The following is a 25407-nucleotide window of genomic DNA, read 5'->3' on the forward strand; positions in this document are numbered from 1 at the left end:
GGAGGTATGTCCATCGTTTTAAGACGACAGAAAACTAGCGTCAGCGGTGCGTCAGTGGGAAGTCGGTGAAGTCGCCATTGGAGCCATAAGTCAGTGGGAAATTAGTACACTTTCGTAACGGCTAATGGAAACCCTACAGCAAAGAGTGAGGCCACGCCGTTTTCTGCCATCAGATTGCTTCTAAAGATGGCGGCTTCACTTGTCGGGAGTCGCTTCCGCCACCGGCAGTCGTGGCCGAGTGGTTAAGGCGTCTGACTTGAAATCAGATTCCCTCTGGGAGCGTAGGTTCGAGTCCTGCCGACTGCGAAAATTTTCTCGCTCTCAAAAGGCGGACGTTGCTAGGATGCACCTAGCAGTTGCGTCACTACTAAACACGTGGGTCACCAGCAATGTGCAGTGTTATTTGATCGAGGGCGCAGCGTTACAGTCGCCCCCAGAAGCCGCAGCTCATCTCCTAGTCTCACAGCCGTCCACCAGGTGTTAGTACAAGTGTCGCCTCACTGGGCAGTGCAGATGTGTCCATTTTAGCTTGCAGACGATGACGTGTAGCAATTTATGAGCTAACGCAAGTCGAATGTTTTACCGTGTGTATCTGCTAGATACTGCCTCTCATATGGTGGAGAGGCTCACTCCTTCTTGTGTCTCGTTCTCTGCACACGAGTTGCCCCTGGCATCGATATAGCACGTGTTTTCTAGCGTCAGCGTGCGTCACGTCAAGTCAGCGAATTCAATATCACACGAATCGAGTCGACATGTTTGCTTGTTACGATGACGGAAGCTGAAGAAATGTGTGTGGAACTTCACTGCATCGGCTGCTCGCCCTTCAGCGTCCCTATGTCTTATCAGACGAAGGTGACTGTGAAATTGGCAACGAGGCACAAATTAACGAACACATGCAAATGGCAACCTTCGACGTCAGCCGAAATAGCTCAGTTGGGAGAGCGTTAGACTGAAGATCCAAAGGTCCCTGGTTCGATCCCGGGTTTCGGCAGGTATTCGTTTTCATGCGACGCCAATGGAATTACTCTGCGTTTGTGATAATGCAACTACCGCTGACAACAAAACTGACCCTCTCCTGTAGCTGTTCTGGTTGTCTATTGCATGCCATAAGAGGAACTTACTAGACAACTAACTCCCTTAGAAGCAAAAGAATTAAAAATATCCTACCGACTGCATTCCCTTTTCTGTGTCAGGTGGTGAAGAACATCTTCAACGGAACCGTGAAATGAGCGAAAGCGTGGGAAACATTGCATTCGAAATGCTTGTGAATTTTCCAATTGCCCAGTGAGTGTCGACAAAACACGTAAATTCTCTGCTCCAACGTATGAGACGTAACAACTGGTACAATTTGTTGTTGCATCGTGTGTCAGCAGTCTTCGATAGTGTGTTACGGGCTTAGCGCGATAAGTTTGTAGACAGCATTTGGGCGACGTTTTATTAGTAACGGCCCCATGCAGCGATTGAACAACAGTAAAGGACATGAGTCAATGTATAGTTGTGCATCGTGGGAGGTTTTGCAGCCTTGTGTGAGCCCGGATAGCTCAGTCGGTAGAGCATTAGGCTTTTAACCTAAGGGTCCAGGGTTCAAGTCCCTGTCCGGGCGGAAATTTTAATACTTTGGTAGCGATTCGTCTGGTAGCGGTGGAAACGCTACGGAAAATAATGCAGCTACGCCGTTTTCTGACACCACAGTGTTTTAAACGGTAGCAGTTGCATGTGTCGAGAGAACACCGCGCTAACGGCAGTCGTGGCCGAGTGGTTAAGGCGTCTGACTCGAAATCAGATTCCCTCTGGGAGCGTAGGTTCGAATCCTACCGGCTGCGTGCGATTTTGCGTAAAGAGGAGCAAACGTTTTCGCACACATGTGACATGCGTGGGCGAATGCGGGTGCAACCAGTGATGCCATTCTCAACAAGACGAAAATTTCCGTTTTAAGAATACTGAGTTTTCGCGACGACAGCTACTTACTGTGCCTTTCGGTTCACCTCGCACTGACGCTGGGACTGCAGAAAGCCGTCGCTGAGATGGTGAGTACACAGATGTGCTCGAAAGTGTTGGACAGAGCGGACATTTCATTTTCTTTTTATGAATCGCAATTTCAATCATTCGAGTGCGGCAAAAGCAGTGGTGCAGCGTTTTTTTTTCTTTTCTTAAGATCTCGCAGCTGCTTGGAGGTATGTCCATCGTTTTAAGACGACAGAAAACTAGCGTCAGCGGTGCGTCAGTGGGAAGTCGGTGAAGTCGCCATTGGAGCCATAAGTCAGTGGGAAATTAGTACACTTTCGTAACGGCTAATGGAAACCCTACAGCAAAGAGTGAGGCCACGCCGTTTTCTGCCATCAGATTGCTTCTAAAGATGGCGGCTTCACTTGTCGGGAGTCGCTTCCGCCACCGGCAGTCGTGGCCGAGTGGTTAAGGCGTCTGACTTGAAATCAGATTCCCTCTGGGAGCGTAGGTTCGAGTCCTGCCGACTGCGAAAATTTTCTCGCTCTCAAAAGGCGGACGTTGCTAGGATGCACCTAGCAGTTGCGTCACTACTAAACACGTGGGTCACCAGCAATGTGCAGTGTTATTTGATCGAGGGCGCAGCGTTACAGTCGCCCCCAGAAGCCGCAGCTCATCTCCTAGTCTCACAGCCGTCCACCAGGTGTTAGTACAAGTGTCGCCTCACTGGGCAGTGCAGATGTGTCCATTTTAGCTTGCAGACGATGACGTGTAGCAATTTATGAGCTAACGCAAGTCGAATGTTTTACCGTGTGTATCTGCTAGATACTGCCTCTCATATGGTGGAGAGGCTCACTCCTTCTTGTGTCTCGTTCTCTGCACACGAGTTGCCCCTGGCATCGATATAGCACGTGTTTTCTAGCGTCAGCGTGGCGTCACGTCAAGTCAGCGAATTCAATATCACACGAATCGAGTCGACATGTTTGCTTGTTACGATGACGGAAGCTGAAGAAATGTGTGTGGAACTTCACTGCATCGGCTGCTCGCCCTTCAGCGTCCCTATGTCTTATCAGACGAAGGTGACTGTGAAATTGGCAACGAGGCACAAATTAACGAACACATGCAAATGGCAACCTTCGACGTCAGCCGAAATAGCTCAGTTGGGAGAGCGTTAGACTGAAGATCCAAAGGTCCCTGGTTCGATCCCGGGTTTCGGCAGGTATTCGTTTTCATGCGACGCCAATGGAATTACTCTGCGTTTGTGATAATGCAACTACCGCTGACAACAAAACTGACCCTCTCCTGTAGCTGTTCTGGTTGTCTATTGCATGCCATAAGAGGAACTTACTAGACAACTAACTCCCTTAGAAGCAAAAGAATTAAAAATATCCTACCGACTGCATTCCCTTTTCTGTGTCAGGTGGTGAAGAACATCTTCAACGGAACCGTGAAATGAGCGAAAGCGTGGGAAACATTGCATTCGAAATGCTTGTGAATTTTCCAATTGCCCAGTGAGTGTCGACAAAACACGTAAATTCTCTGCTCCAACGTATGAGACGTAACAACTGGTACAATTTGTTGTTGCATCGTGTGTCAGCAGTCTTCGATAGTGTGTTACGGGCTTAGCGCGATAAGTTTGTAGACAGCATTTGGGCGACGTTTTATTAGTAACGGCCCCATGCAGCGATTGAACAACAGTAAAGGACATGAGTCAATGTATAGTTGTGCATCGTGGGAGGTTTTGCAGCCTTGTGTGAGCCCGGATAGCTCAGTCGGTAGAGCATTAGGCTTTTAACCTAAGGGTCCAGGGTTCAAGTCCCTGTCCGGGCGGAAATTTTAATACTTTGGTAGCGATTCGTCTGGTAGCGGTGGAAACGCTACGGAAAATAATGCAGCTACGCCGTTTTCTGACACCACAGTGTTTTAAACGGTAGCAGTTGCATGTGTCGAGAGAACACCGCGCTAACGGCAGTCGTGGCCGAGTGGTTAAGGCGTCTGACTCGAAATCAGATTCCCTCTGGGAGCGTAGGTTCGAATCCTACCGGCTGCGTGCGATTTTGCGTAAAGAGGAGCAAACGTTTTCGCACACATGTGACATGCGTGGGCGAATGCGGGTGCAACCAGTGATGCCATTCTCAACAAGACGAAAATTTCCGTTTTAAGAATACTGAGTTTTCGCGACGACAGCTACTTACTGTGCCTTTCGGTTCACCTCGCACTGACGCTGGGACTGCAGAAAGCCGTCGCTGAGATGGTGAGTACACAGATGTGCTCGAAAGTGTTGGACAGAGCGGACATTTCATTTTCTTTTTATGAATCGCAATTTCAATCATTCGAGTGCGGCAAAAGCAGTGGTGCAGCGTTTTTTTTTTCTTTTCTTAAGATCTCGCAGCTGCTTGGAGGTATGTCCATCGTTTTAAGACGACAGAAAACTAGCGTCAGCGGTGCGTCAGTGGGAAGTCGGTGAAGTCGCCATTGGAGCCATAAGTCAGTGGGAAATTAGTACACTTTCGTAACGGCTAATGGAAACCCTACAGCAAAGAGTGAGGCCACGCCGTTTTCTGCCATCAGATTGCTTCTAAAGATGGCGGCTTCACTTGTCGGGAGTCGCTTCCGCCACCGGCAGTCGTGGCCGAGTAGCTAAGGCGTCTGACTTGAAATCAGATTCCCTCTGGGAGCGTAGGTTCGAGTCCTGCCGACTGCGAAAATTTTCTCGCTCTCAAAAGGCGGACGTTGCTAGGATGCACCTAGCAGTTGCGTCACTACTAAACACGTGGGTCACCAGCAATGTGCAGTGTTATTTGATCGAGGGCGCAGCGTTACAGTCGCCCCCAGAAGCCGCAGCTCATCTCCTAGTCTCACAGCCGTCCACCAGGTGTTAGTACAAGTGTCGCCTCACTGGGCAGTGCAGATGTGTCCATTTTAGCTTGCAGACGATGACGTGTAGCAATTTATGAGCTAACGCAAGTCGAATGTTTTACCGTGTGTATCTGCTAGATACTGCCTCTCATATGGTGGAGAGGCTCACTCCTTCTTGTGTCTCGTTCTCTGCACACGAGTTGCCCCTGGCATCGATATAGCACGTGTTTTCTAGCGTCAGCGTGGCGTCACGTCAAGTCAGCGAATTCAATATCACACGAATCGAGTCGACATGTTTGCTTGTTACGATGACGGAAGCTGAAGAAATGTGTGTGGAACTTCACTGCATCGGCTGCTCGCCCTTCAGCGTCCCTATGTCTTATCAGACGAAGGTGACTGTGAAATTGGCAACGAGGCACAAATTAACGAACACATGCAAATGGCAACCTTCGACGTCAGCCGAAATAGCTCAGTTGGGAGAGCGTTAGACTGAAGATCTAAAGGTCCCTGGTTCGATCCCGGGTTTCGGCAGGTATTCGTTTTCATGCGACGCCAATGGAATTACTCTGCGTTTGTGATAATGCAACTACCGCTGACAACAAAACTGACCCTCTCCTGTAGCTGTTCTGGTTGTCTATTGCATGCCATAAGAGGAACTTACTAGACAACTAACTCCCTTAGAAGCAAAAGAATTAAAAATATCCTACCGACTGCATTCCCTTTTCTGTGTCAGGTGGTGAAGAACATCTTCAACGGAACCGTGAAATGAGCGAAAGCGTGGGAAACATTGCATTCGAAATGCTTGTGAATTTTCCAATTGCCCAGTGAGTGTCGACAAAACACGTAAATTCTCTGCTCCAACGTATGAGACGTAACAACTGGTACAATTTGTTGTTGCATCGTGTGTCAGCAGTCTTCGATAGTGTGTTACGGGCTTAGCGCGATAAGTTTGTAGACAGCATTTGGGCGACGTTTTATTAGTAACGGCCCCATGCAGCGATTGAACAACAGTAAAGGACATGAGTCAATGTATAGTTGTGCATCGTGGGAGGTTTTGCAGCCTTGTGTGAGCCCGGATAGCTCAGTCGGTAGAGCATTAGGCTTTTAACCTAAGGGTCCAGGGTTCAAGTCCCTGTCCGGGCGGAAATTTTAATACTTTGGTAGCGATTCGTCTGGTAGCGGTGGAAACGCTACGGAAAATAATGCAGCTACGCCGTTTTCTGACACCACAGTGTTTTAAACGGTAGCAGTTGCATGTGTCGAGAGAACACCGCGCTAACGGCAGTCGTGGCCGAGTGGTTAAGGCGTCTGACTCGAAATCAGATTCCCTCTGGGAGCGTAGGTTCGAATCCTACCGGCTGCGTGCGATTTTGCGTAAAGAGGAGCAAACGTTTTCGCACACATGTGACATGCGTGGGCGAATGCGGGTGCAACCAGTGATGCCATTCTCAACAAGACGAAAATTTCCGTTTTAAGAATACTGAGTTTTCGCGACGACAGCTACTTACTGTGCCTTTCGGTTCACCTCGCACTGACGCTGGGACTGCAGAAAGCCGTCGCTGAGATGGTGAGTACACAGATGTGCTCGAAAGTGTTGGACAGAGCGGACATTTCATTTTCTTTTTATGAATCGCAATTTCAATCATTCGAGTGCGGCAAAAGCAGTGGTGCAGCGTTTTTTTTTCTTTTCTTAAGATCTCGCAGCTGCTTGGAGGTATGTCCATCGTTTTAAGACGACAGAAAACTAGCGTCAGCGGTGCGTCAGTGGGAAGTCGGTGAAGTCGCCATTGGAGCCATAAGTCAGTGGGAAATTAGTACACTTTCGTAACGGCTAATGGAAACCCTACAGCAAAGAGTGAGGCCACGCCGTTTTCTGCCATCAGATTGCTTCTAAAGATGGCGGCTTCACTTGTCGGGAGTCGCTTCCGCCACCGGCAGTCGTGGCCGAGTGGTTAAGGCGTCTGACTTGAAATCAGATTCCCTCTGGGAGCGTAGGTTCGAGTCCTGCCGACTGCGAAAATTTTCTCGCTCTCAAAAGGCGGACGTTGAGCTGCATCCTAGCAGTTGCGTCACTACTAAACATGTGGGTCACCAGCAATGTGCAGTGTTATTTGATCGAGGGCGCAGCGTTACAGTCGCCCCCAGAAGCCGCAGCTCATCTCCTAGTCTCACAGCCGTCCACCAGGTGTTAGTACAAGTGTCGCCTCACTGGGCAGTGCAGATGTGTCCATTTTAGCTTGCAGACGATGACGTGTAGCAATTTATGAGCTAACGCAAGTCGAATGTTTTACCGTGTGTATCTGCTAGATACTGCCTCTCATATGGTGGAGAGGCTCACTCCTTCTTGTGTCTCGTTCTCTGCACACGAGTTGCCCCTGGCATCGATATAGCACGTGTTTTCTAGCGTCAGCGTGGCGTCACGTCAAGTCAGCGAATTCAATATCACACGAATCGAGTCGACATGTTTGCTTGTTACGATGACGGAAGCTGAAGAAATGTGTGTGGAACTTCACTGCATCGGCTGCTCGCCCTTCAGCGTCCCTATGTCTTATCAGACGAAGGTGACTGTGAAATTGGCAACGAGGCACAAATTAACGAACACATGCAAATGGCAACCTTCGACGTCAGCCGAAATAGCTCAGTTGGGAGAGCGTTAGACTGAAGATCTAAAGGTCCCTGGTTCGATCCCGGGTTTCGGCAGGTATTCGTTTTCATGCGACGCCAATGGAATTACTCTGCGTTTGTGATAATGCAACTACCGCTGACAACAAAACTGACCCTCTCCTGTAGCTGTTCTGGTTGTCTATTGCATGCCATAAGAGGAACTTACTAGACAACTAACTCCCTTAGAAGCAAAAGAATTAAAAATATCCTACCGACTGCATTCCCTTTTCTGTGTCAGGTGGTGAAGAACATCTTCAACGGAACCGTGAAATGAGCGAAAGCGTGGGAAACATTGCATTCGAAATGCTTGTGAATTTTCCAATTGCCCAGTGAGTGTCGACAAAACACGTAAATTCTCTGCTCCAACGTATGAGACGTAACAACTGGTACAATTTGTTGTTGCATCGTGTGTCAGCAGTCTTCGATAGTGTGTTACGGGCTTAGCGCGATAAGTTTGTAGACAGCATTTGGGCGACGTTTTATTAGTAACGGCCCCATGCAGCGATTGAACAACAGTAAAGGACATGAGTCAATGTATAGTTGTGCATCGTGGGAGGTTTTGCAGCCTTGTGTGAGCCCGGATAGCTCAGTCGGTAGAGCATTAGGCTTTTAACCTAAGGGTCCAGGGTTCAAGTCCCTGTCCGGGCGGAAATTTTAATACTTTGGTAGCGATTCGTCTGGTAGCGGTGGAAACGCTACGGAAAATAATGCAGCTACGCCGTTTTCTGACACCACAGTGTTTTAAACGGTAGCAGTTGCATGTGTCGAGAGAACACCGCGCTAACGGCAGTCGTGGCCGAGTGGTTAAGGCGTCTGACTCGAAATCAGATTCCCTCTGGGAGCGTAGGTTCGAATCCTACCGGCTGCGTGCGATTTTGCGTAAAGAGGAGCAAACGTTTTCGCACACATGTGACATGCGTGGGCGAATGCGGGTGCAACCAGTGATGCCATTCTCAACAAGACGAAAATTTCCGTTTTAAGAATACTGAGTTTTCGCGACGACAGCTACTTACTGTGCCTTTCGGTTCACCTCGCACTGACGCTGGGACTGCAGAAAGCCGTCGCTGAGATGGTGAGTACACAGATGTGCTCGAAAGTGTTGGACAGAGCGGACATTTCATTTTCTTTTTATGAATCGCAATTTCAATCATTCGAGTGCGGCAAAAGCAGTGGTGCAGCGTTTTTTTTTTCTTTTCTTAAGATCTCGCAGCTGCTTGGAGGTATGTCCATCGTTTTAAGACGACAGAAAACTAGCGTCAGCGGTGCGTCAGTGGGAAGTCGGTGAAGTCGCCATTGGAGCCATAAGTCAGTGGGAAATTAGTACACTTTCGTAACGGCTAATGGAAACCCTACAGCAAAGAGTGAGGCCACGCCGTTTTCTGCCATCAGATTGCTTCTAAAGATGGCGGCTTCACTTGTCGGGAGTCGCTTCCGCCACCGGCAGTCGTGGCCGAGTAGCTAAGGCGTCTGACTTGAAATCAGATTCCCTCTGGGAGCGTAGGTTCGAGTCCTGCCGACTGCGAAAATTTTCTCGCTCTCAAAAGGCGGACGTTGCTAGGATGCACCTAGCAGTTGCGTCACTACTAAACACGTGGGTCACCAGCAATGTGCAGTGTTATTTGATCGAGGGCGCAGCGTTACAGTCGCCCCCAGAAGCCGCAGCTCATCTCCTAGTCTCACAGCCGTCCACCAGGTGTTAGTACAAGTGTCGCCTCACTGGGCAGTGCAGATGTGTCCATTTTAGCTTGCAGACGATGACGTGTAGCAATTTATGAGCTAACGCAAGTCGAATGTTTTACCGTGTGTATCTGCTAGATACTGCCTCTCATATGGTGGAGAGGCTCACTCCTTCTTGTGTCTCGTTCTCTGCACACGAGTTGCCCCTGGCATCGATATAGCACGTGTTTTCTAGCGTCAGCGTGGCGTCACGTCAAGTCAGCGAATTCAATATCACACGAATCGAGTCGACATGTTTGCTTGTTACGATGACGGAAGCTGAAGAAATGTGTGTGGAACTTCACTGCATCGGCTGCTCGCCCTTCAGCGTCCCTATGTCTTATCAGACGAAGGTGACTGTGAAATTGGCAACGAGGCACAAATTAACGAACACATGCAAATGGCAACCTTCGACGTCAGCCGAAATAGCTCAGTTGGGAGAGCGTTAGACTGAAGATCTAAAGGTCCCTGGTTCGATCCCGGGTTTCGGCAGGTATTCGTTTTCATGCGACGCCAATGGAATTACTCTGCGTTTGTGATAATGCAACTACCGCTGACAACAAAACTGACCCTCTCCTGTAGCTGTTCTGGTTGTCTATTGCATGCCATAAGAGGAACTTACTAGACAACTAACTCCCTTAGAAGCAAAAGAATTAAAAATATCCTACCGACTGCATTCCCTTTTCTGTGTCAGGTGGTGAAGAACATCTTCAACGGAACCGTGAAATGAGCGAAAGCGTGGGAAACATTGCATTCGAAATGCTTGTGAATTTTCCAATTGCCCAGTGAGTGTCGACAAAACACGTAAATTCTCTGCTCCAACGTATGAGACGTAACAACTGGTACAATTTGTTGTTGCATCGTGTGTCAGCAGTCTTCGATAGTGTGTTACGGGCTTAGCGCGATAAGTTTGTAGACAGCATTTGGGCGACGTTTTATTAGTAACGGCCCCATGCAGCGATTGAACAACAGTAAAGGACATGAGTCAATGTATAGTTGTGCATCGTGGGAGGTTTTGCAGCCTTGTGTGAGCCCGGATAGCTCAGTCGGTAGAGCATTAGGCTTTTAACCTAAGGGTCCAGGGTTCAAGTCCCTGTCCGGGCGGAAATTTTAATACTTTGGTAGCGATTCGTCTGGTAGCGGTGGAAACGCTACGGAAAATAATGCAGCTACGCCGTTTTCTGACACCACAGTGTTTTAAACGGTAGCAGTTGCATGTGTCGAGAGAACACCGCGCTAACGGCAGTCGTGGCCGAATGGTTAAGGCGTCTGACTCGAAATCAGATTCCCTCTGGGAGCGTAGGTTCGAATCCTACCGGCTGCGTGCGATTTTGCGTAAAGAGGAGCAAACGTTTTCGCACACATGTGACATGCGTGGGCGAATGCGGGTGCAACCAGTGATGCCATTCTCAACAAGACGAAAATTTCCGTTTTAAGAATACTGAGTTTTCGCGACGACAGCTACTTACTGTGCCTTTCGGTTCACCTCGCACTGACGCTGGGACTGCAGAAAGCCGTCGCTGAGATGGTGAGTACACAGATGTGCTCGAAAGTGTTGGACAGAGCGGACATTTCATTTTCTTTTTATGAATCGCAATTTCAATCATTCGAGTGCGGCAAAAGCAGTGGTGCAGCGTTTTTTTTTTCTTTTCTTAAGATCTCGCAGCTGCTTGGAGGTATGTCCATCGTTTTAAGACGACAGAAAACTAGCGTCAGCGGTGCGTCAGTGGGAAGTCGGTGAAGTCGCCATTGGAGCCATAAGTCAGTGGGAAATTAGTACACTTTCGTAACGGCTAATGGAAACCCTACAGCAAAGAGTGAGGCCACGCCGTTTTCTGCCATCAGATTGCTTCTAAAGATGGCGGCTTCACTTGTCGGGAGTCGCTTCCGCCACCGGCAGTCGTGGCCGAGTAGCTAAGGCGTCTGACTTGAAATCAGATTCCCTCTGGGAGCGTAGGTTCGAGTCCTGCCGACTGCGAAAATTTTCTCGCTCTCAAAAGGCGGACGTTGCTAGGATGCACCTAGCAGTTGCGTCACTACTAAACACGTGGGTCACCAGCAATGTGCAGTGTTATTTGATCGAGGGCGCAGCGTTACAGTCGCCCCCAGAAGCCGCAGCTCATCTCCTAGTCTCACAGCCGTCCACCAGGTGTTAGTACAAGTGTCGCCTCACTGGGCAGTGCAGATGTGTCCATTTTAGCTTGCAGACGATGACGTGTAGCAATTTATGAGCTAACGCAAGTCGAATGTTTTACCGTGTGTATCTGCTAGATACTGCCTCTCATATGGTGGAGAGGCTCACTCCTTCTTGTGTCTCGTTCTCTGCACACGAGTTGCCCCTGGCATCGATATAGCACGTGTTTTCTAGCGTCAGCGTGGCGTCACGTCAAGTCAGCGAATTCAATATCACACGAATCGAGTCGACATGTTTGCTTGTTACGATGACGGAAGCTGAAGAAATGTGTGTGGAACTTCACTGCATCGGCTGCTCGCCCTTCAGCGTCCCTATGTCTTATCAGACGAAGGTGACTGTGAAATTGGCAACGAGGCACAAATTAACGAACACATGCAAATGGCAACCTTCGACGTCAGCCGAAATAGCTCAGTTGGGAGAGCGTTAGACTGAAGATCTAAAGGTCCCTGGTTCGATCCCGGGTTTCGGCAGGTATTCGTTTTCATGCGACGCCAATGGAATTACTCTGCGTTTGTGATAATGCAACTACCGCTGACAACAAAACTGACCCTCTCCTGTAGCTGTTCTGGTTGTCTATTGCATGCCATAAGAGGAACTTACTAGACAACTAACTCCCTTAGAAGCAAAAGAATTAAAAATATCCTACCGACTGCATTCCCTTTTCTGTGTCAGGTGGTGAAGAACATCTTCAACGGAACCGTGAAATGAGCGAAAGCGTGGGAAACATTGCATTCGAAATGCTTGTGAATTTTCCAATTGCCCAGTGAGTGTCGACAAAACACGTAAATTCTCTGCTCCAACGTATGAGACGTAACAACTGGTACAATTTGTTGTTGCATCGTGTGTCAGCAGTCTTCGATAGTGTGTTACGGGCTTAGCGCGATAAGTTTGTAGACAGCATTTGGGCGACGTTTTATTAGTAACGGCCCCATGCAGCGATTGAACAACAGTAAAGGACATGAGTCAATGTATAGTTGTGCATCGTGGGAGGTTTTGCAGCCTTGTGTGAGCCCGGATAGCTCAGTCGGTAGAGCATTAGGCTTTTAACCTAAGGGTCCAGGGTTCAAGTCCCTGTCCGGGCGGAAATTTTAATACTTTGGTAGCGATTCGTCTGGTAGCGGTGGAAACGCTACGGAAAATAATGCAGCTACGCCGTTTTCTGACACCACAGTGTTTTAAACGGTAGCAGTTGCATGTGTCGAGAGAACACCGCGCTAACGGCAGTCGTGGCCGAATGGTTAAGGCGTCTGACTCGAAATCAGATTCCCTCTGGGAGCGTAGGTTCGAATCCTACCGGCTGCGTGCGATTTTGCGTAAAGAGGAGCAAACGTTTTCGCACACATGTGACATGCGTGGGCGAATGCGGGTGCAACCAGTGATGCCATTCTCAACAAGACGAAAATTTCCGTTTTAAGAATACTGAGTTTTCGCGACGACAGCTACTTACTGTGCCTTTCGGTTCACCTCGCACTGACGCTGGGACTGCAGAAAGCCGTCGCTGAGATGGTGAGTACACAGATGTGCTCGAAAGTGTTGGACAGAGCGGACATTTCATTTTCTTTTTATGAATCGCAATTTCAATCATTCGAGTGCGGCAAAAGCAGTGGTGCAGCGTTTTTTTTTTCTTTTCTTAAGATCTCGCAGCTGCTTGGAGGTATGTCCATCGTTTTAAGACGACAGAAAACTAGCGTCAGCGGTGCGTCAGTGGGAAGTCGGTGAAGTCGCCATTGGAGCCATAAGTCAGTGGGAAATTAGTACACTTTCGTAACGGCTAATGGAAACCCTACAGCAAAGAGTGAGGCCACGCCGTTTTCTGCCATCAGATTGCTTCTAAAGATGGCGGCTTCACTTGTCGGGAGTCGCTTCCGCCACCGGCAGTCGTGGCCGAGTAGCTAAGGCGTCTGACTTGAAATCAGATTCCCTCTGGGAGCGTAGGTTCGAGTCCTGCCGACTGCGAAAATTTTCTCGCTCTCAAAAGGCGGACGTTGCTAGGATGCACCTAGCAGTTGCGTCACTACTAAACACGTGGGTCACCAGCAATGTGCAGTGTTATTTGATCGAGGGCGCAGCGTTACAGTCGCCCCCAGAAGCCGCAGCTCATCTCCTAGTCTCACAGCCGTCCACCAGGTGTTAGTACAAGTGTCGCCTCACTGGGCAGTGCAGATGTGTCCATTTTAGCTTGCAGACGATGACGTGTAGCAATTTATGAGCTAACGCAAGTCGAATGTTTTACCGTGTGTATCTGCTAGATACTGCCTCTCATATGGTGGAGAGGCTCACTCCTTCTTGTGTCTCGTTCTCTGCACACGAGTTGCCCCTGGCATCGATATAGCACGTGTTTTCTAGCGTCAGCGTGGCGTCACGTCAAGTCAGCGAATTCAATATCACACGAATCGAGTCGACATGTTTGCTTGTTACGATGACGGAAGCTGAAGAAATGTGTGTGGAACTTCACTGCATCGGCTGCTCGCCCTTCAGCGTCCCTATGTCTTATCAGACGAAGGTGACTGTGAAATTGGCAACGAGGCACAAATTAACGAACACATGCAAATGGCAACCTTCGACGTCAGCCGAAATAGCTCAGTTGGGAGAGCGTTAGACTGAAGATCTAAAGGTCCCTGGTTCGATCCCGGGTTTCGGCAGGTATTCGTTTTCATGCGACGCCAATGGAATTACTCTGCGTTTGTGATAATGCAACTACCGCTGACAACAAAACTGACCCTCTCCTGTAGCTGTTCTGGTTGTCTATTGCATGCCATAAGAGGAACTTACTAGACAACTAACTCCCTTAGAAGCAAAAGAATTAAAAATATCCTACCGACTGCATTCCCTTTTCTGTGTCAGGTGGTGAAGAACATCTTCAACGGAACCGTGAAATGAGCGAAAGCGTGGGAAACATTGCATTCGAAATGCTTGTGAATTTTCCAATTGCCCAGTGAGTGTCGACAAAACACGTAAATTCTCTGCTCCAACGTATGAGACGTAACAACTGGTACAATTTGTTGTTGCATCGTGTGTCAGCAGTCTTCGATAGTGTGTTACGGGCTTAGCGCGATAAGTTTGTAGACAGCATTTGGGCGACGTTTTATTAGTAACGGCCCCATGCAGCGATTGAACAACAGTAAAGGACATGAGTCAATGTATAGTTGTGCATCGTGGGAGGTTTTGCAGCCTTGTGTGAGCCCGGATAGCTCAGTCGGTAGAGCATTAGGCTTTTAACCTAAGGGTCCAGGGTTCAAGTCCCTGTCCGGGCGGAAATTTTAATACTTTGGTAGCGATTCGTCTGGTAGCGGTGGAAACGCTACGGAAAATAATGCAGCTACGCCGTTTTCTGACACCACAGTGTTTTAAACGGTAGCAGTTGCATGTGTCGAGAGAACACCGCGCTAACGGCAGTCGTGGCCGAATGGTTAAGGCGTCTGACTCGAAATCAGATTCCCTCTGGGAGCGTAGGTTCGAATCCTACCGGCTGCGTGCGATTTTGCGTAAAGAGGAGCAAACGTTTTCGCACACATGTGACATGCGTGGGCGAATGCGGGTGCAACCAGTGATGCCATTCTCAACAAGACGAAAATTTCCGTTTTAAGAATACTGAGTTTTCGCGACGACAGCTACTTACTGTTCCTTTCGGTTCACCTCGCACTGACGCTGGGACTGCAGAAAGCCGTCGCTGAGATGGTGAGTACACAGATGTGCTCGAAAGTGTTGGACAGAGCGGACATTTCATTTTCTTTTTATGAATCGCAATTTCAATCATTCGAGTGCGGCAAAAGCAGTGGTGCAGCGTTTTTTTTTCTTTTCTTAAGATCTCGCAGCTGCTTGGAGGTATGTCCATCGTTTTAAGACGACAGAAAACTAGCGTCAGCGGTGCGTCAGTGGGAAGTCGGTGAAGTCGCCATTGGAGCCATAAGTCAGTGGGAAATTAGTACACTTTCGTAACGGCTAATGGAAACCCTACAGCAAAGAGTGAGGCCACGCCGTTTTCTGCCATCAGATTGCTTCTAAAGATGGCGGCTTCACTTGTCGGGAGTCGCTTCCGCCACCGGCAGTCGTGGCCGAGTGGTTAAGGCGTCTGACTTGAAATCAGATTCCCTCTGGGAGCGTAGGTTCGAGTCCTGCCGACTGCGAAAATTTTCTCGCTCTCAAAAGGCGGATGTTGCTAGGATGCACCTAGCAGTTGCGTCACTACTAAACACGTGGGTCACCAGCAATGTGCAGTGTTATTTGATCGAGGGCGCAGCGTTACAGTCGCCCCCAGAAGCCGCAGCTCATCTCCTAGTCTCACAGCCGTCCACCAGGTGTTAGTACAAGTGTCGCCTCACTGGGCAGTGCAGATGTGTCCATTTTAGCTTGCAGACGATGACGTGTAGCAATTTATGAGCTAACGCAAGTCGAATGTTTTACCGTGTGTATCTGCTAGATACTGCCTCTCATATGGTGGAGAGGCTCACTCCTTCTTGTGTCTCGTTCTCTGCACACGAGTTGCCCCTGGCATCGATATAGCACGTGTTTTCTAGCGTCAGCGTGGCGTCACGTCAAGTCAGCGAATTCAATATCACACGAATCGAGTCGACATGTTTGCTTGTTACGATGACGGAAGCTGAAGAAATGTGTGTGGAACTTCACTGCATCGGCTGCTCGCCCTTCAGCGTCCCTATGTCTTATCAGACGAAGGTGACTGTGAAATTGGCAACGAGGCACAAATTAACGAACACATGCAAATGGCAACCTTCGACGTCAGCCGAAATAGCTCAGTTGGGAGAGCGTTAGACTGAAGATCTAAAGGTCCCTGGTTCGATCCCGGGTTTCGGCAGGTATTCGTTTTCATGCGACGCCAATGGAATTACTCTGCGTTTGTGATAATGCAACTACCGCTGACAACAAAACTGACCCTCTCCTGTAGCTGTTCTGGTTGTCTATTGCATGCCATAAGAGGAACTTACTAGACAACTAACTCCCTTAGAAGCAAAAGAATTAAAAATATCCTACCGACTGCATTCCCTTTTCTGTGTCAGGTGGTGAAGAACATCTTCAACGGAACCGTGAAATGAGCGAAAGCGTGGGAAACATTGCATTCGAAATGCTTGTGAATTTTCCAATTGCCCAGTGAGTGTCGACAAAACACGTAAATTCTCTGCTCCAACGTATGAGACGTAACAACTGGTACAATTTGTTGTTGCATCGTGTGTCAGCAGTCTTCGATAGTGTGTTACGGGCTTAGCGCGATAAGTTTGTAGACAGCATTTGGGCGACGTTTTATTAGTAACGGCCCCATGCAGCGATTGAACAACAGTAAAGGACATGAGTCAATGTATAGTTGTGCATCGTGGGAGGTTTTGCAGCCTTGTGTGAGCCCGGATAGCTCAGTCGGTAGAGCATTAGGCTTTTAACCTAAGGGTCCAGGGTTCAAGTCCCTGTCCGGGCGGAAATTTTAATACTTTGGTAGCGATTCGTCTGGTAGCGGTGGAAACGCTACGGAAAATAATGCAGCTACGCCGTTTTCTGACACCACAGTGTTTTAAACGGTAGCAGTTGCATGTGTCGAGAGAACACCGCGCTAACGGCAGTCGTGGCCGAATGGTTAAGGCGTCTGACTCGAAATCAGATTCCCTCTGGGAGCGTAGGTTCGAATCCTACCGGCTGCGTGCGATTTTGCGTAAAGAGGAGCAAACGTTTTCGCACACATGTGACATGCGTGGGCGAATGCGGGTGCAACCAGTGATGCCATTCTCAACAAGACGAAAATTTCCGTTTTAAGAATACTGAGTTTTCGCGACGACAGCTACTTACTGTGCCTTTCGGTTCACCTCGCACTGACGCTGGGACTGCAGAAAGCCGTCGCTGAGATGGTGAGTACACAGATGTGCTCGAAAGTGTTGGACAGAGCGGACATTTCATTTTCTTTTTATGAATCGCAATTTCAATCATTCGAGTGCGGCAAAAGCAGTGGTGCAGCGTTTTTTTTTCTTTTCTTAAGATCTCGCAGCTGCTTGGAGGTATGTCCATCGTTTTAAGACGACAGAAAACTAGCGTCAGCGGTGCGTCAGTGGGAAGTCGGTGAAGTCGCCATTGGAGCCATAAGTCAGTGGGAAATTAGTACACTTTCGTAACGGCTAATGGAAACCCTACAGCAAAGAGTGAGGCCACGCCGTTTTCTGCCATCAGATTGCTTCTAAAGATGGCGGCTTCACTTGTCGGGAGTCGCTTCCGCCACCGGCAGTCGTGGCCGAGTGGTTAAGGCGTCTGACTTGAAATCAGATTCCCTCTGGGAGCGTAGGTTCGAGTCCTGCCGACTGCGAAAATTTTCTCGCTCTCAAAAGGCGGACGTTGCTAGGATGCACCTAGCAGTTGCGTCACTACTAAACACGTGGGTCACCAGCAATGTGCAGTGTTATTTGATCGAGGGCGCAGCGTTACAGTCGCCCCCAGAAGCCGCAGCTCATCTCCTAGTCTCACAGCCGTCCACCAGGTGTTAGTACAAGTGTCGCCTCACTGGGCAGTGCAGATGTGTCCATTTTAGCTTGCAGACGATGACGTGTAGCAATTTATGAGCTAACGCAAGTCGAATGTTTTACCGTGTGTATCTGCTAGATACTGCCTCTCATATGGTGGAGAGGCTCACTCCTTCTTGTGTCTCGTTCTCTGCACACGAGTTGCCCCTGGCATCGATATAGCACGTGTTTTCTAGCGTCAGCGTGGCGTCACGTCAAGTCAGCGAATTCAATATCACACGAATCGAGTCGACATGTTTGCTTGTTACGATGACGGAAGCTGAAGAAATGTGTGTGGAACTTCACTGCATCGGCTGCTCGCCCTTCAGCGTCCCTATGTCTTATCAGACGAAGGTGACTGTGAAATTGGCAACGAGGCACAAATTAACGAACACATGCAAATGGCAACCTTCGACGTCAGCCGAAATAGCTCAGTTGGGAGAGCGTTAGACTGAAGATCCAAAGGTCCCTGGTTCGATCCCGGGTTTCGGCAGGTATTCGTTTTCATGCGACGCCAATGGAATTACTCTGCGTTTGTGATAATGCAACTACCGCTGACAACAAAACTGACCCTCTCCTGTAGCTGTTCTGGTTGTCTATTGCATGCCATAAGAGGAACTTACTAGACAACTAACTCCCTTAGAAGCAAAAGAATTAAAAATATCCTACCGACTGCATTCCCTTTTCTGTGTCAGGTGGTGAAGAACATCTTCAACGGAACCGTGAAATGAGCGAAAGCGTGGGAAACATTGCATTCGAAATGCTTGTGAATTTTCCAATTGCCCAGTGAGTGTCGACAAAACACGTAAATTCTCTGCTCCAACGTATGAGACGTAACAACTGGTACAATTTGTTGTTGCATCGTGTGTCAGCAGTCTTCGATAGTGTGTTACGGGCTTAGCGCGATAAGTTTGTAGACAGCATTTGGGCGACGTTTTATTAGTAACGGCCCCATGCAGCGATTGAACAACAGTAAAGGACATGAGTCAATGTATAGTTGTGCATCGTGGGAGGTTTTGCAGCCTTGTGTGAGCCCGGATAGCTCAGTCGGTAGAGCATTAGGCTTTTAACCTAAGGGTCCAGGGTTCAAGTCCCTGTCCGGGCGGAAATTTTAATACTTTGGTAGCGATTCGTCTGGTAGCGGTGGAAACGCTACGGAAAATAATGCAGCTACGCCGTTTTCTGACACCACAGTGTTTTAAACGGTAGCAGTTGCATGTGTCGAGAGAACACCGCGCTAACGGCAGTCGTGGCCGAGTGGTTAAGGCGTCTGACTCGAAATCAGATTCCCTCTGGGAGCGTAGGTTCGAATCCTACCGGCTGCGTGCGATTTTGCGTAAAGAGGAGCAAACGTTTTCGCACACATGTGACATGCGTGGGCGAATGCGGGTGCAACCAGTGATGCCATTCTCAACAAGACGAAAATTTCCGTTTTAAGAATACTGAGTTTTCGCGACGACAGCTACTTACTGTGCCTTTCGGTTCACCTCGCACTGACGCTGGGACTGCAGAAAGCCGTCGCTGAGATGGTGAGTACACAGATGTGCTCGAAAGTGTTGGACAGAGCGGACATTTCATTTTCTTTTTATGAATCGCAATTTCAATCATTCGAGTGCGGCAAAAGCAGTGGTGCAGCGTTTTTTTTTCTTTTCTTAAGATCTCGCAGCTGCTTGGAGGTATGTCCATCGTTTTAAGACGACAGAAAACTAGCGTCAGCGGTGCGTCAGTGGGAAGTCGGTGAAGTCGCCATTGGAGCCATAAGTCAGTGGGAAATTAGTACACTTTCGTAACGGCTAATGGAAACCCTACAGCAAAGAGTGAGGCCACGCCGTTTTCTGCCATCAGATTGCTTCTAAAGATGGCGGCTTCACTTGTCGGGAGTCGCTTCCGCCACCGGCAGTCGTGGCCGAGTGGTTAAGGCGTCTGACTTGAAATCAGATTCCCTCTGGGAGCGTAGGTTCGAGTCCTGCCGACTGCGAAAATTTTCTCGCTCTCAAAAGGCGGACGTTGCTAGGATGCACCTAGCAGTTGCGTCACTACTAAACACGTGGGTCACCAGCAATGTGCAGTGTTATTTGATCGAGGGCGCAGCGTTACAGTCGCCCCCAGAAGCCGCAGCTCATCTCCTAGTCTCACAGCCGTCCACCAGGTGTTAGTACAAGTGTCGCCTCACTGGGCAGTGCAGATGTGTCCATTTTAGCTTGCAGACGATGACGTGTAGCAATTTATGAGCTAACGCAAGTCGAATGTTTTACCGTGTGTATCTGCTAGATACTGCCTCTCATATGGTGGAGAGGCTCACTCCTTCTTGTGTCTCGTTCTCTGCACACGAGTTGCCCCTGGCATCGATATAGCACGTGTTTTCTAGCGTCAGCGTGGCGTCACGTCAAGTCAGCGAATTCAATATCACACGAATCGAGTCGACATGTTTGCTTGTTACGATGACGGAAGCTGAAGAAATGTGTGTGGAACTTCACTGCATCGGCTGCTCGCCCTTCAGCGTCCCTATGTCTTATCAGACGAAGGTGACTGTGAAATTGGCAACGAGGCACAAATTAACGAACACATGCAAATGGCAACCTTCGACGTCAGCCGAAATAGCTCAGTTGGGAGAGCGTTAGACTGAAGATCTAAAGGTCCCTGGTTCGATCCCGGGTTTCGGCAGGTATTCGTTTTCATGCGACGCCAATGGAATTACTCTGCGTTTGTGATAATGCAACTACCGCTGACAACAAAACTGACCCTCTCCTGTAGCTGTTCTGGTTGTCTATTGCATGCCATAAGAGGAACTTACTAGACAACTAACTCCCTTAGAAGCAAAAGAATTAAAAATATCCTACCGACTGCATTCCCTTTTCTGTGTCAGGTGGTGAAGAACATCTTCAACGGAACCGTGAAATGAGCGAAAGCGTGGGAAACATTGCATTCGAAATGCTTGTGAATTTTCCAATTGCCCAGTGAGTGTCGACAAAACACGTAAATTCTCTGCTCCAACGTATGAGACGTAACAACTGGTACAATTTGTTGTTGCATCGTGTGTCAGCAGTCTTCGATAGTGTGTTACGGGCTTAGCGCGATAAGTTTGTAGACAGCATTTGGGCGACGTTTTATTAGTAACGGCCCCATGCAGCGATTGAACAACAGTAAAGGACATGAGTCAATGTATAGTTGTGCATCGTGGGAGGTTTTGCAGCCTTGTGTGAGCCCGGATAGCTCAGTCGGTAGAGCATTAGGCTTTTAACCTAAGGGTCCAGGGTTCAAGTCCCTGTCCGGGCGGAAATTTTAATACTTTGGTAGCGATTCGTCTGGTAGCGGTGGAAACGCTACGGAAAATAATGCAGCTACGCCGTTTTCTGACACCACAGTGTTTTAAACGGTAGCAGTTGCATGTGTCGAGAGAACACCGCGCTAACGGCAGTCGTGGCCGAATGGTTAAGGCGTCTGACTCGAAATCAGATTCCCTCTGGGAGCGTAGGTTCGAATCCTACCGGCTGCGTGCGATTTTGCGTAAAGAGGAGCAAACGTTTTCGCACACATGTGACATGCGTGGGCGAATGCGGGTGCAACCAGTGATGCCATTCTCAACAAGACGAAAATTTCCGTTTTAAGAATACTGAGTTTTCGCGACGACAGCTACTTACTGTGCCTTTCGGTTCACCTCGCACTGACGCTGGGACTGCAGAAAGCCGTCGCTGAGATGGTGAGTACACAGATGTGCTCGAAAGTGTTGGACAGAGCGGACATTTCATTTTCTTTTTATGAATCGCAATTTCAATCATTCGAGTGCGGCAAAAGCAGTGGTGCAGCGTTTTTTTTTCTTTTCTTAAGATCTCGCAGCTGCTTGGAGGTATGTCCATCGTTTTAAGACGACAGAAAACTAGCGTCAGCGGTGCGTCAGTGGGAAGTCGGTGAAGTCGCCATTGGAGCCATAAGTCAGTGGGAAATTAGTACACTTTCGTAACGGCTAATGGAAACCCTACAGCAAAGAGCGAGGCCACGCCGTTTTCTGCCATCAGATTGCTTCTAAAGATGGCGGCTTCACTTGTCGGGAGTCGCTTCCGCCACCGGCAGTCGTGGCCGAGTGGTTAAGGCGTCTGACTTGAAATCAGATTCCCTCTGGGAGCGTAGGTTCGAGTCCTGCCGACTGCGAAAATTTTCTCGCTCTCAAAAGGCGGACGTTGCTAGGATGCACCTAGCAGTTGCGTCACTACTAAACACGTGGGTCACCAGCAATGTGCAGTGTTATTTGATCGAGGGCGCAGCGTTACAGTCGCCCCCAGAAGCCGCAGCTCATCTCCTAGTCTCACAGCCGTCCACCAGGTGTTAGTACAAGTGTCGCCTCACTGGGCAGTGCAGATGTGTCCATTTTAGCTTGCAGACGATGACGTGTAGCAATTTATGAGCTAACGCAAGTCGAATGTTTTACCGTGTGTATCTGCTAGATACTGCCTCTCATATGGTGGAGAGGCTCACTCCTTCTTGTGTCTCGTTCTCTGCACACGAGTTGCCCCTGGCATCGATATAGCACGTGTTTTCTAGCGTCAGCGTGGCGTCACGTCAAGTCAGCGAATTCAATATCACACGAATCGAGTCGACATGTTTGCTTGTTACGATGACGGAAGCTGAAGAAATGTGTGTGGAACTTCACTGCATCGGCTGCTCGCCCTTCAGCGTCCCTATGTCTTATCAGACGAAGGTGACTGTGAAATTGGCAACGAGGCACAAATTAACGAACACATGCAAATGGCAACCTTCGACGTCAGCCGAAATAGCTCAGTTGGGAGAGCGTTAGACTGAAGATCCAAAGGTCCCTGGTTCGATCCCGGGTTTCGGCAGGTATTCGTTTTCATGCGACGCCAATGGAATTACTCTGCGTTTGTGATAATGCAACTACCGCTGACAACAAAACTGACCCTCTCCTGTAGCTGTTCTGGTTGTCTATTGCATGCCATAAGAGGAACTTACTAGACAACTAACTCCCTTAGAAGCAAAAGAATTAAAAATATCCTACCGACTGCATTCCCTTTTCTGTGTCAGGTGGTGAAGAACATCTTCAACGGAACCGTGAAATGAGCGAAAGCGTGGGAAACATTGCATTCGAAATGCTTGTGAATTTTCCAATTGCCCAGTGAGTGTCGACAAAACACGTAAATTCTCTGCTCCAACGTATGAGACGTAACAACTGGTACAATTTGTTGTTGCATCGTGTGTCAGCAGTCTTCGATAGTGTGTTACGGGCTTAGCGCGATAAGTTTGTAGACAGCATTTGGGCGACGTTTTATTAGTAACGGCCCCATGCAGCGATTGAACAACAGTAAAGGACATGAGTCAATGTATAGTTGTGCATCGTGGGAGGTTTTGCAGCCTTGTGTGAGCCCGGATAGCTCAGTCGGTAGAGCATTAGGCTTTTAACCTAAGGGTCCAGGGTTCAAGTCCCTGTCCGGGCGGAAATTTTAATACTTTGGTAGCGATTCGTCTGGTAGCGGTGGAAACGCTACGGAAAATAATGCAGCTACGCCGTTTTCTGACACCACAGTGTTTTAAACGGTAGCAGTTGCATGTGTCGAGAGAACACCGCGCTAACGGCAGTCGTGGCCGAGTGGTTAAGGCGTCTGACTCGAAATCAGATTCCCTCTGGGAGCGTAGGTTCGAATCCTACCGGCTGCGTGCGATTTTGCGTAAAGAGGAGCAAACGTTTTCGCACACATGTGACATGCGTGGGCGAATGCGGGTGCAACCAGTGATGCCATTCTCAACAAGACGAAAATTTCCGTTTTAAGAATACTGAGTTTTCGCGACGACAGCTACTTACTGTGCCTTTCGGTTCACCTCGCACTGACGCTGGGACTGCAGAAAGCCGTCGCTGAGATGGTGAGTACACAGATGTGCTCGAAAGTGTTGGACAGAGCGGACATTTCATTTTCTTTTTATGAATCGCAATTTCAATCATTCGAGTGCGGCAAAAGCAGTGGTGCAGCGTTTTTTTTTTCTTTTCTTAAGATCTCGCAGCTGCTTGGAGGTATGTCCATCGTTTTAAGACGACAGAAAACTAGCGTCAGCGGTGCGTCAGTGGGAAGTCGGTGAAGTCGCCATTGGAGCCATAAGTCAGTGGGAAATTAGTACACTTTCGTAACGGCTAATGGAAACCCTACAGCAAAGAGTGAGGCCACGCCGTTTTCTGCCATCAGATTGCTTCTAAAGATGGCGGCTTCACTTGTCGGGAGTCGCTTCCGCCACCGGCAGTCGTGGCCGAGTAGCTAAGGCGTCTGACTTGAAATCAGATTCCCTCTGGGAGCGTAGGTTCGAGTCCTGCCGACTGCGAAAATTTTCTCGCTCTCAAAAGGCGGACGTTGCTAGGATGCACCTAGCAGTTGCGTCACTACTAAACACGTGGGTCACCAGCAATGTGCAGTGTTATTTGATCGAGGGCGCAGCGTTACAGTCGCCCCCAGAAGCCGCAGCTCATCTCCTAGTCTCACAGCCGTCCACCAGGTGTTAGTACAAGTGTCGCCTCACTGGGCAGTGCAGATGTGTCCATTTTAGCTTGCAGACGATGACGTGTAGCAATTTATGAGCTAACGCAAGTCGAATGTTTTACCGTGTGTATCTGCTAGATACTGCCTCTCATATGGTGGAGAGGCTCACTCCTTCTTGTGTCTCGTTCTCTGCACACGAGTTGCCCCTGGCATCGATATAGCACGTGTTTTCTAGCGTCAGCGTGGCGTCACGTCAAGTCAGCGAATTCAATATCACACGAATCGAGTCGACATGTTTGCTTGTTACGATGACGGAAGCTGAAGAAATGTGTGTGGAACTTCACTGCATCGGCTGCTCGCCCTTCAGCGTCCCTATGTCTTATCAGACGAAGGTGACTGTGAAATTGGCAACGAGGCACAAATTAACGAACACATGCAAATGGCAACCTTCGACGTCAGCCGAAATAGCTCAGTTGGGAGAGCGTTAGACTGAAGATCTAAAGGTCCCTGGTTCGATCCCGGGTTTCGGCAGGTATTCGTTTTCATGCGACGCCAATGGAATTACTCTGCGTTTGTGATAATGCAACTACCGCTGACAACAAAACTGACCCTCTCCTGTAGCTGTTCTGGTTGTCTATTGCATGCCATAAGAGGAACTTACTAGACAACTAACTCCCTTAGAAGCAAAAGAATTAAAAATATCCTACCGACTGCATTCCCTTTTCTGTGTCAGGTGGTGAAGAACATCTTCAACGGAACCGTGAAATGAGCGAAAGCGTGGGAAACATTGCATTCGAAATGCTTGTGAATTTTCCAATTGCCCAGTGAGTGTCGACAAAACACGTAAATTCTCTGCTCCAACGTATGAGACGTAACAACTGGTACAATTTGTTGTTGCATCGTGTGTCAGCAGTCTTCGATAGTGTGTTACGGGCTTAGCGCGATAAGTTTGTAGACAGCATTTGGGCGACGTTTTATTAGTAACGGCCCCATGCAGCGATTGAACAACAGTAAAGGACATGAGTCAATGTATAGTTGTGCATCGTGGGAGGTTTTGCAGCCT

General features: G+C 48.8%; 46 non-coding genes across 46 annotated transcripts; all 46 read left to right on the forward strand.

The window, feature by feature from the left end:
• The first annotated feature begins 224 nt into the window (after window positions 1-224).
• Trnas-uga (transfer RNA serine (anticodon UGA)) lies at window positions 225-306 on the forward strand. Its single transcript has one exon. It is a non-coding gene; the product is annotated as a tRNA-Ser (tRNA).
• A 612-nt stretch (window positions 307-918) lies between these two features.
• Trnaf-gaa (transfer RNA phenylalanine (anticodon GAA)) lies at window positions 919-991 on the forward strand. Its single transcript has one exon. It is a non-coding gene; the product is annotated as a tRNA-Phe (tRNA).
• Window positions 992-1530: 539 nt separating this feature from the next.
• On the forward strand, window positions 1531-1603 carry Trnak-uuu (transfer RNA lysine (anticodon UUU)). Its single transcript has one exon. It is a non-coding gene; the product is annotated as a tRNA-Lys (tRNA).
• A 138-nt stretch (window positions 1604-1741) lies between these two features.
• On the forward strand, window positions 1742-1823 carry Trnas-cga (transfer RNA serine (anticodon CGA)). The gene has a single exon. It is a non-coding gene; the product is annotated as a tRNA-Ser (tRNA).
• A 571-nt stretch (window positions 1824-2394) lies between these two features.
• Trnas-uga (transfer RNA serine (anticodon UGA)) lies at window positions 2395-2476 on the forward strand. The gene has a single exon. It is a non-coding gene; the product is annotated as a tRNA-Ser (tRNA).
• Window positions 2477-3089: 613 nt separating this feature from the next.
• Window positions 3090-3162, forward strand: Trnaf-gaa (transfer RNA phenylalanine (anticodon GAA)). Its single transcript has one exon. It is a non-coding gene; the product is annotated as a tRNA-Phe (tRNA).
• Window positions 3163-3701: 539 nt separating this feature from the next.
• Window positions 3702-3774, forward strand: Trnak-uuu (transfer RNA lysine (anticodon UUU)). The gene has a single exon. It is a non-coding gene; the product is annotated as a tRNA-Lys (tRNA).
• A 138-nt stretch (window positions 3775-3912) lies between these two features.
• Trnas-cga (transfer RNA serine (anticodon CGA)) lies at window positions 3913-3994 on the forward strand. The gene has a single exon. It is a non-coding gene; the product is annotated as a tRNA-Ser (tRNA).
• Window positions 3995-4566: 572 nt separating this feature from the next.
• Trnas-uga (transfer RNA serine (anticodon UGA)) lies at window positions 4567-4648 on the forward strand. The gene has a single exon. It is a non-coding gene; the product is annotated as a tRNA-Ser (tRNA).
• Window positions 4649-5261: 613 nt separating this feature from the next.
• Window positions 5262-5334, forward strand: Trnaf-gaa (transfer RNA phenylalanine (anticodon GAA)). Its single transcript has one exon. It is a non-coding gene; the product is annotated as a tRNA-Phe (tRNA).
• Window positions 5335-5873: 539 nt separating this feature from the next.
• Trnak-uuu (transfer RNA lysine (anticodon UUU)) lies at window positions 5874-5946 on the forward strand. Its single transcript has one exon. It is a non-coding gene; the product is annotated as a tRNA-Lys (tRNA).
• Window positions 5947-6084: 138 nt separating this feature from the next.
• On the forward strand, window positions 6085-6166 carry Trnas-cga (transfer RNA serine (anticodon CGA)). The gene has a single exon. It is a non-coding gene; the product is annotated as a tRNA-Ser (tRNA).
• A 571-nt stretch (window positions 6167-6737) lies between these two features.
• Window positions 6738-6819, forward strand: Trnas-uga (transfer RNA serine (anticodon UGA)). The gene has a single exon. It is a non-coding gene; the product is annotated as a tRNA-Ser (tRNA).
• A 611-nt stretch (window positions 6820-7430) lies between these two features.
• On the forward strand, window positions 7431-7503 carry Trnaf-gaa (transfer RNA phenylalanine (anticodon GAA)). The gene has a single exon. It is a non-coding gene; the product is annotated as a tRNA-Phe (tRNA).
• Window positions 7504-8042: 539 nt separating this feature from the next.
• On the forward strand, window positions 8043-8115 carry Trnak-uuu (transfer RNA lysine (anticodon UUU)). Its single transcript has one exon. It is a non-coding gene; the product is annotated as a tRNA-Lys (tRNA).
• A 138-nt stretch (window positions 8116-8253) lies between these two features.
• Window positions 8254-8335, forward strand: Trnas-cga (transfer RNA serine (anticodon CGA)). The gene has a single exon. It is a non-coding gene; the product is annotated as a tRNA-Ser (tRNA).
• A 572-nt stretch (window positions 8336-8907) lies between these two features.
• Window positions 8908-8989, forward strand: Trnas-uga (transfer RNA serine (anticodon UGA)). The gene has a single exon. It is a non-coding gene; the product is annotated as a tRNA-Ser (tRNA).
• A 613-nt stretch (window positions 8990-9602) lies between these two features.
• On the forward strand, window positions 9603-9675 carry Trnaf-gaa (transfer RNA phenylalanine (anticodon GAA)). Its single transcript has one exon. It is a non-coding gene; the product is annotated as a tRNA-Phe (tRNA).
• A 539-nt stretch (window positions 9676-10214) lies between these two features.
• Window positions 10215-10287, forward strand: Trnak-uuu (transfer RNA lysine (anticodon UUU)). Its single transcript has one exon. It is a non-coding gene; the product is annotated as a tRNA-Lys (tRNA).
• Window positions 10288-10425: 138 nt separating this feature from the next.
• Trnas-cga (transfer RNA serine (anticodon CGA)) lies at window positions 10426-10507 on the forward strand. Its single transcript has one exon. It is a non-coding gene; the product is annotated as a tRNA-Ser (tRNA).
• A 572-nt stretch (window positions 10508-11079) lies between these two features.
• On the forward strand, window positions 11080-11161 carry Trnas-uga (transfer RNA serine (anticodon UGA)). Its single transcript has one exon. It is a non-coding gene; the product is annotated as a tRNA-Ser (tRNA).
• A 613-nt stretch (window positions 11162-11774) lies between these two features.
• Window positions 11775-11847, forward strand: Trnaf-gaa (transfer RNA phenylalanine (anticodon GAA)). Its single transcript has one exon. It is a non-coding gene; the product is annotated as a tRNA-Phe (tRNA).
• Window positions 11848-12386: 539 nt separating this feature from the next.
• On the forward strand, window positions 12387-12459 carry Trnak-uuu (transfer RNA lysine (anticodon UUU)). The gene has a single exon. It is a non-coding gene; the product is annotated as a tRNA-Lys (tRNA).
• A 138-nt stretch (window positions 12460-12597) lies between these two features.
• On the forward strand, window positions 12598-12679 carry Trnas-cga (transfer RNA serine (anticodon CGA)). Its single transcript has one exon. It is a non-coding gene; the product is annotated as a tRNA-Ser (tRNA).
• A 572-nt stretch (window positions 12680-13251) lies between these two features.
• Trnas-uga (transfer RNA serine (anticodon UGA)) lies at window positions 13252-13333 on the forward strand. The gene has a single exon. It is a non-coding gene; the product is annotated as a tRNA-Ser (tRNA).
• Window positions 13334-13946: 613 nt separating this feature from the next.
• On the forward strand, window positions 13947-14019 carry Trnaf-gaa (transfer RNA phenylalanine (anticodon GAA)). The gene has a single exon. It is a non-coding gene; the product is annotated as a tRNA-Phe (tRNA).
• Window positions 14020-14558: 539 nt separating this feature from the next.
• Window positions 14559-14631, forward strand: Trnak-uuu (transfer RNA lysine (anticodon UUU)). Its single transcript has one exon. It is a non-coding gene; the product is annotated as a tRNA-Lys (tRNA).
• Window positions 14632-14769: 138 nt separating this feature from the next.
• Trnas-cga (transfer RNA serine (anticodon CGA)) lies at window positions 14770-14851 on the forward strand. Its single transcript has one exon. It is a non-coding gene; the product is annotated as a tRNA-Ser (tRNA).
• Window positions 14852-15422: 571 nt separating this feature from the next.
• Window positions 15423-15504, forward strand: Trnas-uga (transfer RNA serine (anticodon UGA)). The gene has a single exon. It is a non-coding gene; the product is annotated as a tRNA-Ser (tRNA).
• Window positions 15505-16117: 613 nt separating this feature from the next.
• Window positions 16118-16190, forward strand: Trnaf-gaa (transfer RNA phenylalanine (anticodon GAA)). The gene has a single exon. It is a non-coding gene; the product is annotated as a tRNA-Phe (tRNA).
• Window positions 16191-16729: 539 nt separating this feature from the next.
• Window positions 16730-16802, forward strand: Trnak-uuu (transfer RNA lysine (anticodon UUU)). Its single transcript has one exon. It is a non-coding gene; the product is annotated as a tRNA-Lys (tRNA).
• Window positions 16803-16940: 138 nt separating this feature from the next.
• Trnas-cga (transfer RNA serine (anticodon CGA)) lies at window positions 16941-17022 on the forward strand. Its single transcript has one exon. It is a non-coding gene; the product is annotated as a tRNA-Ser (tRNA).
• Window positions 17023-17593: 571 nt separating this feature from the next.
• Trnas-uga (transfer RNA serine (anticodon UGA)) lies at window positions 17594-17675 on the forward strand. The gene has a single exon. It is a non-coding gene; the product is annotated as a tRNA-Ser (tRNA).
• A 613-nt stretch (window positions 17676-18288) lies between these two features.
• Window positions 18289-18361, forward strand: Trnaf-gaa (transfer RNA phenylalanine (anticodon GAA)). The gene has a single exon. It is a non-coding gene; the product is annotated as a tRNA-Phe (tRNA).
• A 539-nt stretch (window positions 18362-18900) lies between these two features.
• On the forward strand, window positions 18901-18973 carry Trnak-uuu (transfer RNA lysine (anticodon UUU)). The gene has a single exon. It is a non-coding gene; the product is annotated as a tRNA-Lys (tRNA).
• A 138-nt stretch (window positions 18974-19111) lies between these two features.
• Window positions 19112-19193, forward strand: Trnas-cga (transfer RNA serine (anticodon CGA)). The gene has a single exon. It is a non-coding gene; the product is annotated as a tRNA-Ser (tRNA).
• A 571-nt stretch (window positions 19194-19764) lies between these two features.
• Window positions 19765-19846, forward strand: Trnas-uga (transfer RNA serine (anticodon UGA)). Its single transcript has one exon. It is a non-coding gene; the product is annotated as a tRNA-Ser (tRNA).
• Window positions 19847-20459: 613 nt separating this feature from the next.
• Window positions 20460-20532, forward strand: Trnaf-gaa (transfer RNA phenylalanine (anticodon GAA)). Its single transcript has one exon. It is a non-coding gene; the product is annotated as a tRNA-Phe (tRNA).
• A 539-nt stretch (window positions 20533-21071) lies between these two features.
• Window positions 21072-21144, forward strand: Trnak-uuu (transfer RNA lysine (anticodon UUU)). The gene has a single exon. It is a non-coding gene; the product is annotated as a tRNA-Lys (tRNA).
• Window positions 21145-21282: 138 nt separating this feature from the next.
• Window positions 21283-21364, forward strand: Trnas-cga (transfer RNA serine (anticodon CGA)). Its single transcript has one exon. It is a non-coding gene; the product is annotated as a tRNA-Ser (tRNA).
• A 571-nt stretch (window positions 21365-21935) lies between these two features.
• Trnas-uga (transfer RNA serine (anticodon UGA)) lies at window positions 21936-22017 on the forward strand. Its single transcript has one exon. It is a non-coding gene; the product is annotated as a tRNA-Ser (tRNA).
• A 613-nt stretch (window positions 22018-22630) lies between these two features.
• Trnaf-gaa (transfer RNA phenylalanine (anticodon GAA)) lies at window positions 22631-22703 on the forward strand. The gene has a single exon. It is a non-coding gene; the product is annotated as a tRNA-Phe (tRNA).
• A 539-nt stretch (window positions 22704-23242) lies between these two features.
• On the forward strand, window positions 23243-23315 carry Trnak-uuu (transfer RNA lysine (anticodon UUU)). Its single transcript has one exon. It is a non-coding gene; the product is annotated as a tRNA-Lys (tRNA).
• Window positions 23316-23453: 138 nt separating this feature from the next.
• Trnas-cga (transfer RNA serine (anticodon CGA)) lies at window positions 23454-23535 on the forward strand. The gene has a single exon. It is a non-coding gene; the product is annotated as a tRNA-Ser (tRNA).
• A 572-nt stretch (window positions 23536-24107) lies between these two features.
• On the forward strand, window positions 24108-24189 carry Trnas-uga (transfer RNA serine (anticodon UGA)). The gene has a single exon. It is a non-coding gene; the product is annotated as a tRNA-Ser (tRNA).
• A 613-nt stretch (window positions 24190-24802) lies between these two features.
• On the forward strand, window positions 24803-24875 carry Trnaf-gaa (transfer RNA phenylalanine (anticodon GAA)). Its single transcript has one exon. It is a non-coding gene; the product is annotated as a tRNA-Phe (tRNA).
• Window positions 24876-25407: the final 532 nt, after the last annotated feature.

This window comes from Schistocerca cancellata, unplaced genomic scaffold (assembly GCF_023864275.1).
Source record: "Schistocerca cancellata isolate TAMUIC-IGC-003103 unplaced genomic scaffold, iqSchCanc2.1 HiC_scaffold_616, whole genome shotgun sequence".
In the NCBI taxonomy this organism is placed as follows: Eukaryota; Metazoa; Arthropoda; class Insecta; order Orthoptera; family Acrididae; genus Schistocerca; species Schistocerca cancellata.